The sequence below is a fragment of the Oncorhynchus nerka genome, linkage group LG8 (genome assembly GCF_034236695.1).
Source record: "Oncorhynchus nerka isolate Pitt River linkage group LG8, Oner_Uvic_2.0, whole genome shotgun sequence".
Taxonomy (NCBI): domain Eukaryota; kingdom Metazoa; phylum Chordata; class Actinopteri; order Salmoniformes; family Salmonidae; genus Oncorhynchus; species Oncorhynchus nerka.
In genome coordinates this window covers 32,186,893-32,200,207 of record NC_088403.1, presented here as the reverse complement: position 1 = coordinate 32,200,207, position 13,315 = coordinate 32,186,893, and the positions used below count along the sequence as shown (strand labels likewise).

At 45.2% G+C, this 13,315-nt stretch overlaps 1 protein-coding gene across 6 annotated transcripts in view; it reads right to left on the bottom strand.

The window, feature by feature from the left end:
- LOC115133141 (pleckstrin homology domain-containing family A member 5-like) overlaps window positions 1–13,315 on the bottom strand; it is a 146,029-nt gene that overhangs the window by 96,880 nt on the left and 35,834 nt on the right. The gene's annotated exons all lie outside the window — the stretch shown is intronic.

The following is a 13,315-nucleotide window of genomic DNA, read 5'->3' as shown; positions in this document are numbered from 1 at the left end:
TGAGTTGGACCGCAGAGTGAAGGAAAAACAAGTGCTCAGCATATGTGGGAACTCCTTCAAGACAGTTGGAAAAGCATTCCTCATGAAGCTGGTTGAGAAAATGCCAAGAGTGCAAAGCTGTCATCAAGATACATATTTTGATTTGTTTAACACTTTTTGGGTTACTACATGATTCCCATGTGTTATTTCTGAAGGCGGCAATATTAAATAAGGATAAAATATATATATATATTTTAAATGTCATAGTTTTGACATCTTCCCTGTTATTCTACAATGTAGAAAATAGTAAAAATAAAGAAAAAACCTTGAATGAGTAGGTGTCCAAACTTTTGCCTGGTACTGTAGACTGTAGAGAACTGAACTACATATTAACACATAACATTGCATGACAAATGATCATGCAGCGTTATACAGTATGTAAAGTGTGTGGTGTAAACTACATTCGGAAGACTACCTTGCTTGAGAATTAAACACTAATGTTATCTGTCAGAACTAATGCCTAGGCGTTTAGCTCAATGGGCCAACATGGTCTTTAAGCCAAGCAGAGGACCTGCATTTGATTCCCGTTCAGTTACAGCTTCATTGTATATGGAGGGTCCATTCGTCAGGCTCGAGGTCTCCACCAACAGAAAACAAAATACAACTCCAGACAACTCAACACTGCCCTCTATAGAGTATCTTATATACAAGCACAGCTTCTAAAATACAGATGACGTCATCTGCTCACAAGCCTGCTCTATGATCACAAGCGCCACTTGTGTTTTGATTATTTGTTGTCAGAGAAATACACTTTAAGAAATCCTATCACAGCAAGACTCCAATGAAGTGTTGTACTGTGCCGATCATCAGTACTGTCCTCACAGAACATAACACGGTCAATACAAAAAGTTCTAAAACTTGAGTCCATTTCAAGGTAAAAATGGAAATGTGGCTTTGGCTTTCAGTTCAGATTCAAACCCCAACAATAATATACACGACAAGTACACCAAGAACTACGAAGAACAAATGGAATGTTTTGCTTTCGCACAACGGTAGAAGAACAAGATAAAGCGTTGGGAACGAACAGATATGGTCATAATCCACGTACACACTGGGTGCTGAGACGGTGTTCTGAAGCAAAGCCAGTGTTTGAGGAACACCTCCAGTCAGCTAAATGGAAAAGTGATGGGATGCTGCCAGGACACCCTGGTGGGACCAGGCAGAGAGAAGTCAGGCAGCACACGCCTTCCAACAGGGATTTGTCTCACACACACACATTGTATTAGTCTCCCACTGAGATCATTCTGGGATCACTACACTGCCCAAACGCACAAACAACAGAAACATGCACACACACATACACACACAAAAACAAGGCAGTGTGCACTGCACGCAGACACAATGATAAAAACATACAGATGTGCATAAACAAACAGTCACACATTCACAGTGTAATACACACAAACACACGAAGTTATATGAACAGCCTCCTACGTGACAGTCAAGGAGTCAGGAGGGAAATTAAACAGTGACAGATGTGGCTGACAACAATACCATATAGAGTACAGTGCTGCTGCCAGACTAGTGGTCAGATAACCTCAGATTATAACACGGGTAATGGCCAGAGAGGATGCTGGTGCCCTCTTGTGGTCACACGGAGCTACAAGTGAGGCCCCACCTTTTCCTCCTCCCCTTCCCTCTACCATCCCCTCCCCATCTCATCTGCCCTCCTCTGCCCTACCCAATCAACTCTTCACACAGCAGGGCTCTCTGGAAGTGAATGGAACACGCCAGGTACTCCTGACTTTGGCTTTCAATGAGTTCACTCCATAAGGGAATGGTTCTCTAGCTAACTAATCAACTCTACACAGACATCACAATGGGGTCTCTGAACATCTGACTCAACAGGAGTCTCCCCCTCTCTTTTCACCCTCATCTCTCCCATTCCTGCCTCTTCAAATACGAGATCAGTACATTAATGAAGGAGCCCGTATAATACACATCGAATATCAAAGTGTTAGGGGGGAGGGGGGGGGCTTTTGAAGTGTGGGTCATTTGAATATGGAGATGGCTAGCTTGAAGAAACATGTGATTGAATGACCCATACTACACATTACAATGAGGGCAGAGCTCACGTGTTCTGCAGAATACCCATTCCACACATCTGACTGATCAGGAATCTCTTTCATTTCCCAGGCGGTACACATACAGGCGTCTCAGTGAGCACTCAGTCATTCAGACTGTGTAATTATAGTTAGGAATGGCCCACAGTTCTATCATAAATTACAGTTTCCACACGGTGGATATACATATTGGGTAAAAAAAATGTAAATACTGGAATTAGCACTTCCCACCAGAATGCTATGTTTCATTTATTGAAGCTGAAGAAAGGGAGAGTAATGACAAAAGTTGTACAAACAAGCATGCTATGACAGAAAGTGCCCCGAGCCACCTCTTGCATACCAACTGTGATGTATTCCAACGGACCAGAATCATCATTAGGGACTCATAACTCCGAAGAGAAACAGAAGGAGGTGACCAAACGGTTCCATTCGAACCTGCTCCTCTGGGAGGACTGTGTCAGGTTGATCAACGAGATCTGCCGCTCTGTGTGTCTCTGTTCTCCAGTGCAGTGAGGCCATGTAGCACATAGAGATCAGAAAAGATGGATGGATGGAGGAAGAGAAGAAGGGATGATGTCTATCGCTACGGAATGCTGAGTGATTGTCTCCAATTCGAGTCATTCCCTCGGTGTGTGTGTGTGTGTGTGGCGTTACTCTGAGGTATCAAGAGGAGGTGGGTCAACAGGCAATACATTGTAATTACATTGATGAATATGAAAGTGAGTATATTTCAGTACCACTCTAGAGAGCAACAGGCCCAATGCTTCCACATGGCTGATCTCCTTTTCATCAGTGTGTCGAAATGAATACAGAGTGTAATGAGATCCTATAACGAGACTGTCCAACAGAATCTTTACTCAATACATAATGAATGAATCGAGTGAAGCCTGGCGACCTGTGGATACACACACACACACACACACACACACACACACACACACACACTTGTATTCATGGACACACACACACACACTTGTATTCATGGACACACATATTGATTCCTGAGTTCAGACTTTATAGGGTTGATTATTCTGCACAGTGAGAAGATACTTTTCTGCAAGATCAGTCTTCTGTTCTGATGCTTTTTACCTAACCAATCTTCTCCAAAAACACACTGAGGGCCAACAGCGTTTGTTTACCCCCAACGTTTATTATCTAACAGATCCACAACGTCTGTCTGAGCCTTCTCAATAAAGACAGAGACTAACCCGCGGCAGAGAGACAGATCTAGGCCAGGGATCAACAACTAGATTCAGCCGCAGGCGGATCTTAATTACAAATCATTTGTACGCTGCAAGAAGCCCAAACAGAGATATTTGACTAAAACATAATCATTTAAAACATTGCTTACATATATACAATGTGGTATACAATCACGTGTCTCTCGATGTGTGGGAAAGCTTGGGGACAGATTTCCAAAATACATTTTAAAAACACTTGGAGCTGATTGGCTGGTGTTTCTACAGTGTTTTATGTCCAACAATGAACATAAAAATAAAATAAAAACAAGACAACTTGGGGGTCCAAATAAAACCACCGGGATGCCAGCTGGGGAACCCAGATCTAGGCTATGGGTCAATGGACGGATGGTAAAATAGGGCTGGAAACTTCTCAACTGATAACAGAAATGAAGTATTCTCTCCATCTGGATTTACCACAGAGCAGAGAGAGCAATAATGCAATAAGCCCTCGGGGTGATGGAATTCTCCGGCTCGGTCTTCCTCTGAAGCAACAACAGACAAGTAGGGAGTCAGGAAGTAGTAACCGTAAACACAATCAGCTACTGTACCGCACTCAGAGAGGGAACATGGCAACCACAATTAGAAACCAGGGCAAATCTTAATTACCCTTCACTCACTCCCAGTCGTTAGGGAGAGAGAAGGTTGAGAGAAGGAAAGCGAGATGGAAGAGGAGAAAGAGCGAGCGAGAGAACCATGCAGTGTTTAGAGGGGTGATGGGTTTTACCATAAACTTGAACTGATTCCTTTTTTCCAGGCTTCAGAGGGAGAAATGCACACTTACAAGGCTGATGAGACCTCCAAAAATCCACATGTACTCTGACACGCACACACTTTTTCTTACCATAGGAAATGGGCATCATCATCCAGATGATGGTAGATGAGGAGATGGAAAAACATAAGGACAGGGGCCAAAACTATTTGCTTATCATTTTTAGGAAACATTATGCAATCAAATCAAAACTGCTGCTTTTCTGCCATTTGTTTTCGTTACAGTACACTGGTACTACACCTCCTTCCCCGTGACAAATTCCACTCATAACGCAACACTCCAACATGTGAATTAATGCATTGTGTTCAAAACACGTCACTTAGTTTCACTGAGTGGGTTTTTCAGTTGATTGACAGTCAGTGTGTGACTAATAGAGAGTGAATAATGACACTTCTCAGGTCTCTATCAACGAAGAGGCTCAACCTCAAAATGAACCAATATGTGAACTAGCGTCAGTAGGATCAAGGTAGTTACCTTTTAGTGTTGATCCACCCTGTACTCTCTACTGAGGTTTACCAAGGCTGTGTCTGCGCCTCAAAATGGCATAGTCCTGGTAAAAAGTAGTGTACTAACCACAGAACAGGGTGCCATTTGGGATGCAGCTGTGTGTGTGTTCTGACAAGAGGGGCTTGTCTGATGAATTATACAGCGGTTATTAGAATTCCGTGAATAAAGATTCTATGAATCGCTTTCAGCGCTGTGCATTACAGACCAGATTGAAAGAGCGAGGGAGGGATGGAGAGATGGAGGGAGAATGGAAGAGAGGAGAAAGAGTACTGTTCACTTTGAGAAAACAGTACTTTGGTAAAAGTAAAATGTCCACTATTTGGCAGTGGTTGGAACCCTTCAAACGGAGATGGGGGGGGGGGGGGGTCAGGTGCTCGACTGCAGGACTTGAAAATCCTAAAAACACTCATAACGCCAGGAAACAGTACTTCAACTGGTGACTATCAAGGAGAATAAAGACAAAGGACCACTGTTGCTGCATAAATCTGACGGGGCAAAAAAAACAAACAATAGGCTTACGTTTCGGCATGAATCGCCTTCATCGCAGCATTGAGTAGGAAAAGAGTGGGAGGCACTTATATGAAAGTGGGTGTGGAGCCTATAAAAATGCCTGTCTATAATGCAACACACACATGGAGAGACATGCGTACGGACGCGCACAAACAAACACACACAAGCTCATTTCACTAACACAGAGAGTGTAGACAATTTGGTACAGAGAATGTGTGTTGTGCACATGTATGTGTGGTCTGAGAGCCTTGTGCCATAACACAGCTAGCTATCCAGTCCTGAGGAGACTAGTAGAGAGGCTAACGTTAGCATTTACTACAGCCCAGAGTCAGGGAGGGAGGCTAAGGGAGCACTATGCCCCTGTAACACCACCCTCAGGGTCTCCTCTCCTCTGCCCGTTAAGGCCGAAGCCAGGTTTTTAGAAGGGATTTGGGATGGAGCCTTCACCCTTCCTCGGGGTGCCGAGATATAGGGCTATAGCCTAGTGTTGGTAGGAGAAGACGAGAGGAGTTGTGCTGTGTCTGTGGTAGAGGTCGACCGATTAATCGGAATGGCCGATTAATTAGGGCCGATTTCAAGTTAACTACACATGGTTGATGACATTACTAGATATTATCTAGCGTGTCCTGTGTTGCATATAATCTGACTGAGCATACAAGCATACAAATATCTAAGTATCTGACTGAGAAAAGGTAGGCAGAAGCAGGCGCGTAAACATTCATTCAAACAGCACTTTTGTGCGTTTTGCCAGCAGCTCTTCGTTGTGTCAAGCATTGCGCTGTTTATGACTTCAAACCTATCAACTCCAGAGATGAGGCTGGTGTGACCGAAGTGAAATGGCGTTTCAAACTTCACTTGCTCTGAGCCTTGGGGTGGTTGTTTCCCTTGCTCTGCATGGGTAACGCTGCTTCGATGTGGTGGCTGTTGTCGTTGTGTTGCTGGTTCGAGTCCAGGGAGGAGCGAGGAGAGGGACGGAGGCTATACTGTTACACTGGCAATACTAAAGTGCCTATGAGAACATCCAATAGTCAAAGGTTAATGAAATACAAATGGTATAGAGGGAAATAGTCCTATAATAACTACAACCTAAAACTTACCTGGGAATATTGAAGACTCGTGTTAAAAGGAACCACCAGCTTTCATATGTTCTCATGTTCTGAGCAAGGAATTGAAACGTTAGCTTTCTTACATGGCACATATTGCACTTTTACGTTCTTCTCCAACACTTTGTTTTTGCATTATTTAAACCAAATTGAACATGTTTCATTATCTACTTGAGGCTAAAATGATTTTATGTATGTATTATATTAAGTTAAATTAAGTGTTATTTCAGTATTGTTGTAATTGTCATTATTACAAATACATAAAAAATATATATATAATAATTGGCCGATTAATCGGTATCAGCTTTTTTGGGTGTCCAATAATCGGTATTGAAAAATCATAATCGGTCGACCTCTAGTCTGTGGAGATACTTAAAACCCAGAGCAGAGGCAGTTTTCGGATTCGTCTGAAACATTAAATCATCCCGTCTGTCTCTCGTCCCAGAGAGCGCGGAGAATATACGCTTCTAATATTCTGCCTCAAATCCTATTTATGCTGATTTAAGGAGGCTAAACTGATCCTAGAACTGTGACTCAGGGTACAGGTGTGAGCAGGCAACAGTTACATACAGTTTGAGTTCAATCTATTCCCCATTTACTTGACACTGGGCCCTGGGTTAATGCATGAGTCGTCAGCTGGAGATGTTACATGGGAATTAATATCCCCGTTGTCTGACTGAGTGACCGGAGGGCTGCTGCTCCCTCATGAATAAAGGATGGGAACAAATGTTCCATTCTGCAGCATGCCTCTGCCCAGCTGGGTGAGTGGATGGGTGTCTCTCTCTGTCCACGCCCCAGTGACTGTTCCACCGGCCGGTGATAACCCCCAGGGCAGAGAGGGCAAGAGAGAAGCCCCAGTATCCCGGGTCACTGTCCCGTAGCCCAAGGGTGCTCCCACATTTTCTGAACCCTAAGCCCTGCATCTATGTCCAGGCTATAGAAGAGCTTTGATTGCGGTTAGGACAGACACTCCAGCTACAGCTGAATTTCCCAGAACACTGGAATGTCTAAAGACAACAGCCTGCAGGGAAGAGAGCTGGGAGAGCGAGAGCAAATAGGGGGTGAGAGAGGAGAAAGAGGAGTGAGACAACAACAGTCAACAGGCGGAAGTTTACACCATCTGTCTCCAACCACTGCTCTAACAAGCCTAGAGGCTATTTGGACAGAGTCTGTCACAGTCTGTCCTGGAGGAAGGTGGGAGGGAGAGAGGGAGAAAGAGAGAGGAATGGAGCCCATGTTCAAACCGACAGAGGCGGAGAGAGCGATGGTAGCTGTAATGTGCACTGTGCAGCATGTGACAACAGCTGTAGGACAGTTAAAGATCCTGTCGGAAAATGCATCCTCCCCTTTCTCCCTTCCTTCCTTCCTTCCTATAATCAACTAGTGTATGAGGCAAACATGTCCAGCAGAGGGCACTGAGAGAAAATCTCAGGGCAAATGATGCACACAGATTTCAGCATGTTGTCCCATTGTGAATTATTTAGAAAACAAAAAGCATTTGATAAATCTCGTCTGTCATCTTGACTTAGCATTCATGCGGCTGATGAAATTAGGTTGCAACGTATGCGTTTTCTATGACACATGCTACTTAGCGACTTTTCACGCATATGTACAAGCCTTCATCTTCTAAACTCATCTCCAGAAGAGACATCTACTTGATAAGGAAACAAGTAGATGCATAGGTACCACTACAGCGGTATAGATGTAGAAGCTTAAAAGCTCAGTCAGTTAGAGGTAAGAACAAGTTAAATATTAATTGTGCACAGATAAAATACTTTGAAAGAAATGAGAATAGAATCCATTGAGCTGTGAATAAAATATCCATAGAGACACAGACCGATAGAGAGTGTACTATAAGCTGGGCTTACATCTGGTAGAGGCTGTCAAAGTGACACTTTCCCACTGTTAGGGTTGACATGCAGTTGCATAACACAGCCAGCCAGCCTATCCCTTCACTACAGCCTTAACCCTCTATGAGCTCAGTCTATACTTAGACCAGCAAGGATCCAGTTTCACTGAGATTCCTATTCCTTGGAGAGACACACGTCTCGACCCACATACACACATAGTGTAAACACACAAAGAAACACGGTCATTATTATTTTTTTTAAATAGAGTGATGGGTGGCTGAAGTTTGCAGAAATAAGGTGATGTGCAATGAAGTCGGGCTGTCTCGGTTGCAGGACAATGAGACAGACCGAGAGTGGAGACAGAATGGAGAGCCACAAAGGCAGAGGCACAGTAATGAGCCAGGCTGGGACTGATAGACATGGGTACACTACAGCAGGCATACAAAAACACACACGGATACAAACACACAGTTCGAAAACTAGTTAACATTTACATTTTAGTCATTCAGCAGACACTCTTATCCAGAGTGACTTAGAGGAGCAATTACAGTGAAGTGCCTTGCACAGACAGATGTTTCACCTTGTCGACCGGGCATTCGAACCAGCGACCTTTCATATAAACTCAGCAAAAAAAGAAACGTCAGCTGTGTTTATTTTCAGCAAACTTAACACGTGTAAATATTTGTATGAACATACGATTCAACAACTGAGACAGAAACTGAACAAGTTCCACAGACATGTGACTAACAGAAATGGAATAATGTGTCCCTGAACAAAGGGGGTCCAAAATCAAAAGTAACATTGCAGCTGGTGACCACACCAGATACGAAGTACTGCAGTGCATCTCCTCCTCATTGACTGCACCAGATTTTCCAGTTCTTTCTGTGAGATGTTACCAAGATGCTACCAAGGCACCTGCAAGTTCCCAGACATTTCTGGGGGGGGATGGCCCTAGCCCTCACCCTCCGATCCAACAGGTTCCAGACGTGCTCAATGTGACTGAGATCCGGGCTCTTCGCTGGCCATGGCAGAACACCGACATTCCTGTCTTGCAGGAAATCACGCACAGAACGAGCAGTATGGCTGGTGGCATTGTCATGCTGGAGGGTCATGTCAGGATGAGTCTGCAGGAAGGGTCTCACATGAGGGAGGAGGATGTCTTCCCTGTAATGCACAGTGTTGAGATTGCCTGCAATGCTCAGTCCGATGATGCTGTGACACACCGCCCCAGACCCCTCCACCTCCAAATCGATCCTGCTCCAGAGTACAGGCCTCGGTGTAACACTCATTCCTTCCATGATAAACGCAAATCAAACCATCACCCCTGGTGAGACAAAACCGCGACTCGTCAGTGAAGAGCACTTTCTGCCAGTCCTGTTTTGTTCAGTGACGGTGGGTTTGTGCCCATAGGCGACGTTGTTGCTGGTAATGTCTGGTGAGGACCTGCCTGCCTAACAACAGGCCTACAAGCCCTCAGTCCAGCCTCTCTCAGCCTATTGCGGACAGTCTGAGCACTGATGGAGGGATTGTGCGTTCCTGGTGTAACTCGGGCAGTTGTTGTTGCCATCCTGTACCTGTCCTGCAGGTGTGATGTTCGGAAGTACCGATCCTGTGCAGGTGTTGTTACATGTGGTCTGCCACTGCGAGGACAATCAGCTGTCGGTCCTGTCACCCTGTAGCGCTGTCTTAGGCGTCTCACAGTACGAACATTGCAATTTATTGCCCTGGCCACATCTGCAGTTCTCATGCCTCCTTTCAGCATGACTAAAGCACGTTCACGCAGATGAGCAGGGACCCTGGGCATCTATATTTTGGTGTTTTTAGAGTCAGTAGAAAAGCCTCTTTAGTGTCCTAAGTTTTCATAACTGTGACCTTAATTGCCTACTGTCTGTAAGCTGTTAGTGTCTTAACGACCGTTCCACAGGTGCATGTTCATTAATTGTTTATGGTTCAATGAACAAGCATGGGAAACAGTGTTTAAACCCTTTACAAAGAAGATCTGTGAAGTTATTTGGATTTTTACAAATTATCTTTGAAAGACAGGGTCCTGAAAAAGTAAAGGTTATTTTTGTGCTGAGTTTACTAGCCCAATGCCCTTAACCGCAAGACTACCTGCCGCCCAGTTAAAGAAAGAGAGAACGAGAGAAAGAAGAAAACGAGAGAGAGAGAGAGACCGCAGCACAGTGAACATTCCTTTCAGTGGCACAAAGGTGTCAGTCTAGCCAGCCCTCCAGATTCCCAACCAAGTGGAACATTCTAGGAATGGCTGACTGGGAATGTGACAGCAGAATGCCAACCAATTAGATCCTTTAGTACAGCCTCTACCTCTCTCCCGCTCTTTGCTCTTGGGTATAACTTTGCCATGCGCTAGGCTAGCAGGGATACAGTGGAGGAATTCCAGGAACATCTCAATGGGAAAGTGACGTTCCGTATTGGGAATGTGGCAGCAGAATGCCAGGCTTTCCCCAAAATAGAGGCTGAGAGCAGCTCCAGCAGTCCTCAGAGTAGAGGAGAGCTTAGCTCATCCCTCTCAGCTAGCTAGTTGCCAGGCTGGCTGATGAGCCACTCTGTGGAGACAGTCCATTCCATCAAATTTGAATGTAGTAATAAGTAATGTTGTCAATTGTGTTGGAGGATAGATACTGACATTGTCATGACTGTCATTCTGTTCCATTCCAGGAAAATACACACTGCATGAGTCCTGGGGATGTTTTCCCTCAGGCTGTGTGTGTGTGTGTGTGTGTGTGTGTGTGTGTGTGTGTGTGTGTGTGTGTGTGTGTGTGTGTGTGTGTGTGTGTGTGTGTGTGTGTGTGAGTGTGAGTGAGTGAGTGAGTGAGTGAGTGAGTGAGTGAGTGAGTGAGTGAGACTGGAGACCTGGTAGTACACAGCTGTTGTTGTTCCATAGAGAGCAGAGCAGACACACTGACACAGTCAGTTCCGTGACACACAGCTGGGCCATACACACTCCCTCCCTCTCAAGCAGTCTGCCATGCACGCACTCCCTCCCTCCCAAGCAGTCTGGCGCACACACACACACGGAGAGAGTGAAAAGAGCAAGCCTCAATGTCTCTTCAAGGTCTCTCATGACCAAGGCCAGAAGAACACAACACAGGACCTGCAGAGGACTTCAACAGGGTAAGAGGACGACATGCAGGGCTCCCAACCTCACCCTTTCAGCTGACAGAAAGGACCGGAGCGAGGATGACACATAAACCAACCCCGCAGTCACACACACACATACACACACCACCAAACAAACAGATACACACAGCAGAGCAACCATGCGTTCATATAACTGTCATGGTATGCACTGAGGAGGAAAGCACGCACACACATCCTCTCTCTCACACACAGGCACTCGTAGCGTAGGCAGCTGAATGTGGTAATGAATATTAAACACAATGCGCTGCATAATCGGTCTCATCCACATGAATGACAAAATAATCACTGTTAAGGCTGCAACAACAACAACAGCTGTCACTTTACACAGGCAGTGATGAGGCAGAGGGATGAGACTCACGACACAAGCCAAGGACAGGAGAGGTGTATGCTCAAGGCTGTAGTTTCTCAGCCTCTCTGCTCTGAGGCCCAAACCAAGGCAGCTGTGACACGACAGCATTGGGGAGAAGGAGCCATCTTTTAGATGTCGCCTAGTATTACTGGAAGCCCTGCACTGCCCTTGACCACACAGGTTCACCATCTTCACTACCACATCAAAAAGGTTTGTTTTTGTTGCATAAACAAACAAACACACTTCCACGCTCATTACTTTAGCCTGGGTAGTTAGCATTAGCTCCGGTGAGAAGGTAATAATCCCTTTAGCCTGTGAAGCAGTGTGTGTGTGTGTGTGTGTTTGCGTGCGCGTGTGAGTGTGTGAGGTCCCAAGTCTGAGCATGCTGGGTCTCTGATGGGGTTAGCTGCTACATTGCTGATGTGATTGGCACAGGACCCGCTACTGCTAATGTCAGCCTTACAGCACTGAGTCATGCGCGCACACACACACACCCTTCTGCACAACAGCACTGGGAGGGGAAGCACACACTGGAGTGCATACGCCTCCACAGATTACACACGATTCAGCAAAAGCACACAAGAAACGTCCTAATAACTTAGTCTCACAATCCATTATTGATCCAGATTTAAACTCTACACTCTGCACCCCAGTCACGGCAGAGCGCTGATGTTGTGACTGCATTCATGTGTTCATGTCAAATCCTACCCAGAATCTTCCCCAAAATAGCAAATCACATGTGATTGTCACACACAGAGGACCTGTGCTACCAGTCTGGCTGATACCAAACTCAAAGTCCTCCTGACTTCAGAGTCTGGAAAGGCTGTTTTGATGTTGTCGACACGATGCGTTGATAATGAAGGGTGCTATTGGTTCTCCTCTGTGTCTTTCTCACTGAACCACCCACAGCCACTGAGCTCCGCTCCCTTCCATTACAACTGTTGGATTTTCTAATCCAATAACCCCCCCACCCGAGCAAAAAAAACAAACATTTGAGAGAACCAATTAATGCGTCCGCTCAATTAATGAGCTAATACTGAATTAACAAATGGCCTCCTTTCAATAACAGTACAGGCATGGACACACACACAGAGGAACAGATGAACACACACACACACACATAATCCATCAGGTTCCTCCTGGAAAATAAACAGAGGATTTTGACACAGGAGGAGCCCAAGCACACAGACAACTCCCCATGGAGACACGTGTTCCTGTTGCACCATGACGTGTTGCCCAGATGGAGGGAGGACAGACGCTAACTCAACACCAACAATAACAGAGTCCTACTGCTCCCCAGCCATCAACCTTCCGTCCATCCGCATTGGGTTTTGACAAGGAGGCGTGACATCAGAGTTCATACTAGGACACTACTAAGACACACCCACTCATCCAGGCAAAATGTTCATAAGCGCCCATCAACTATTTGGAATGAAAGATGGACCTTGTGGACGTAACTGAAAAATAAAAAATAAAAAAATCGGTGATAAACGCATTAAGGCATTGATGAGAAAAGTTCCGCGCAAATTCCATCTGGCTTTAGTCATGTGTGAATCTGACATTTATGAACAGAGCAAAATATTCCCTGGACTGTTACTATGGGAGAGGGCTTGGCCTCACATCCAATCTCTCACACACACACACACACACACACACACACACACACACACACACACACCTCTCCAGGCCTATGTAAACACAAGAGAAATGGTTCAGTTAACG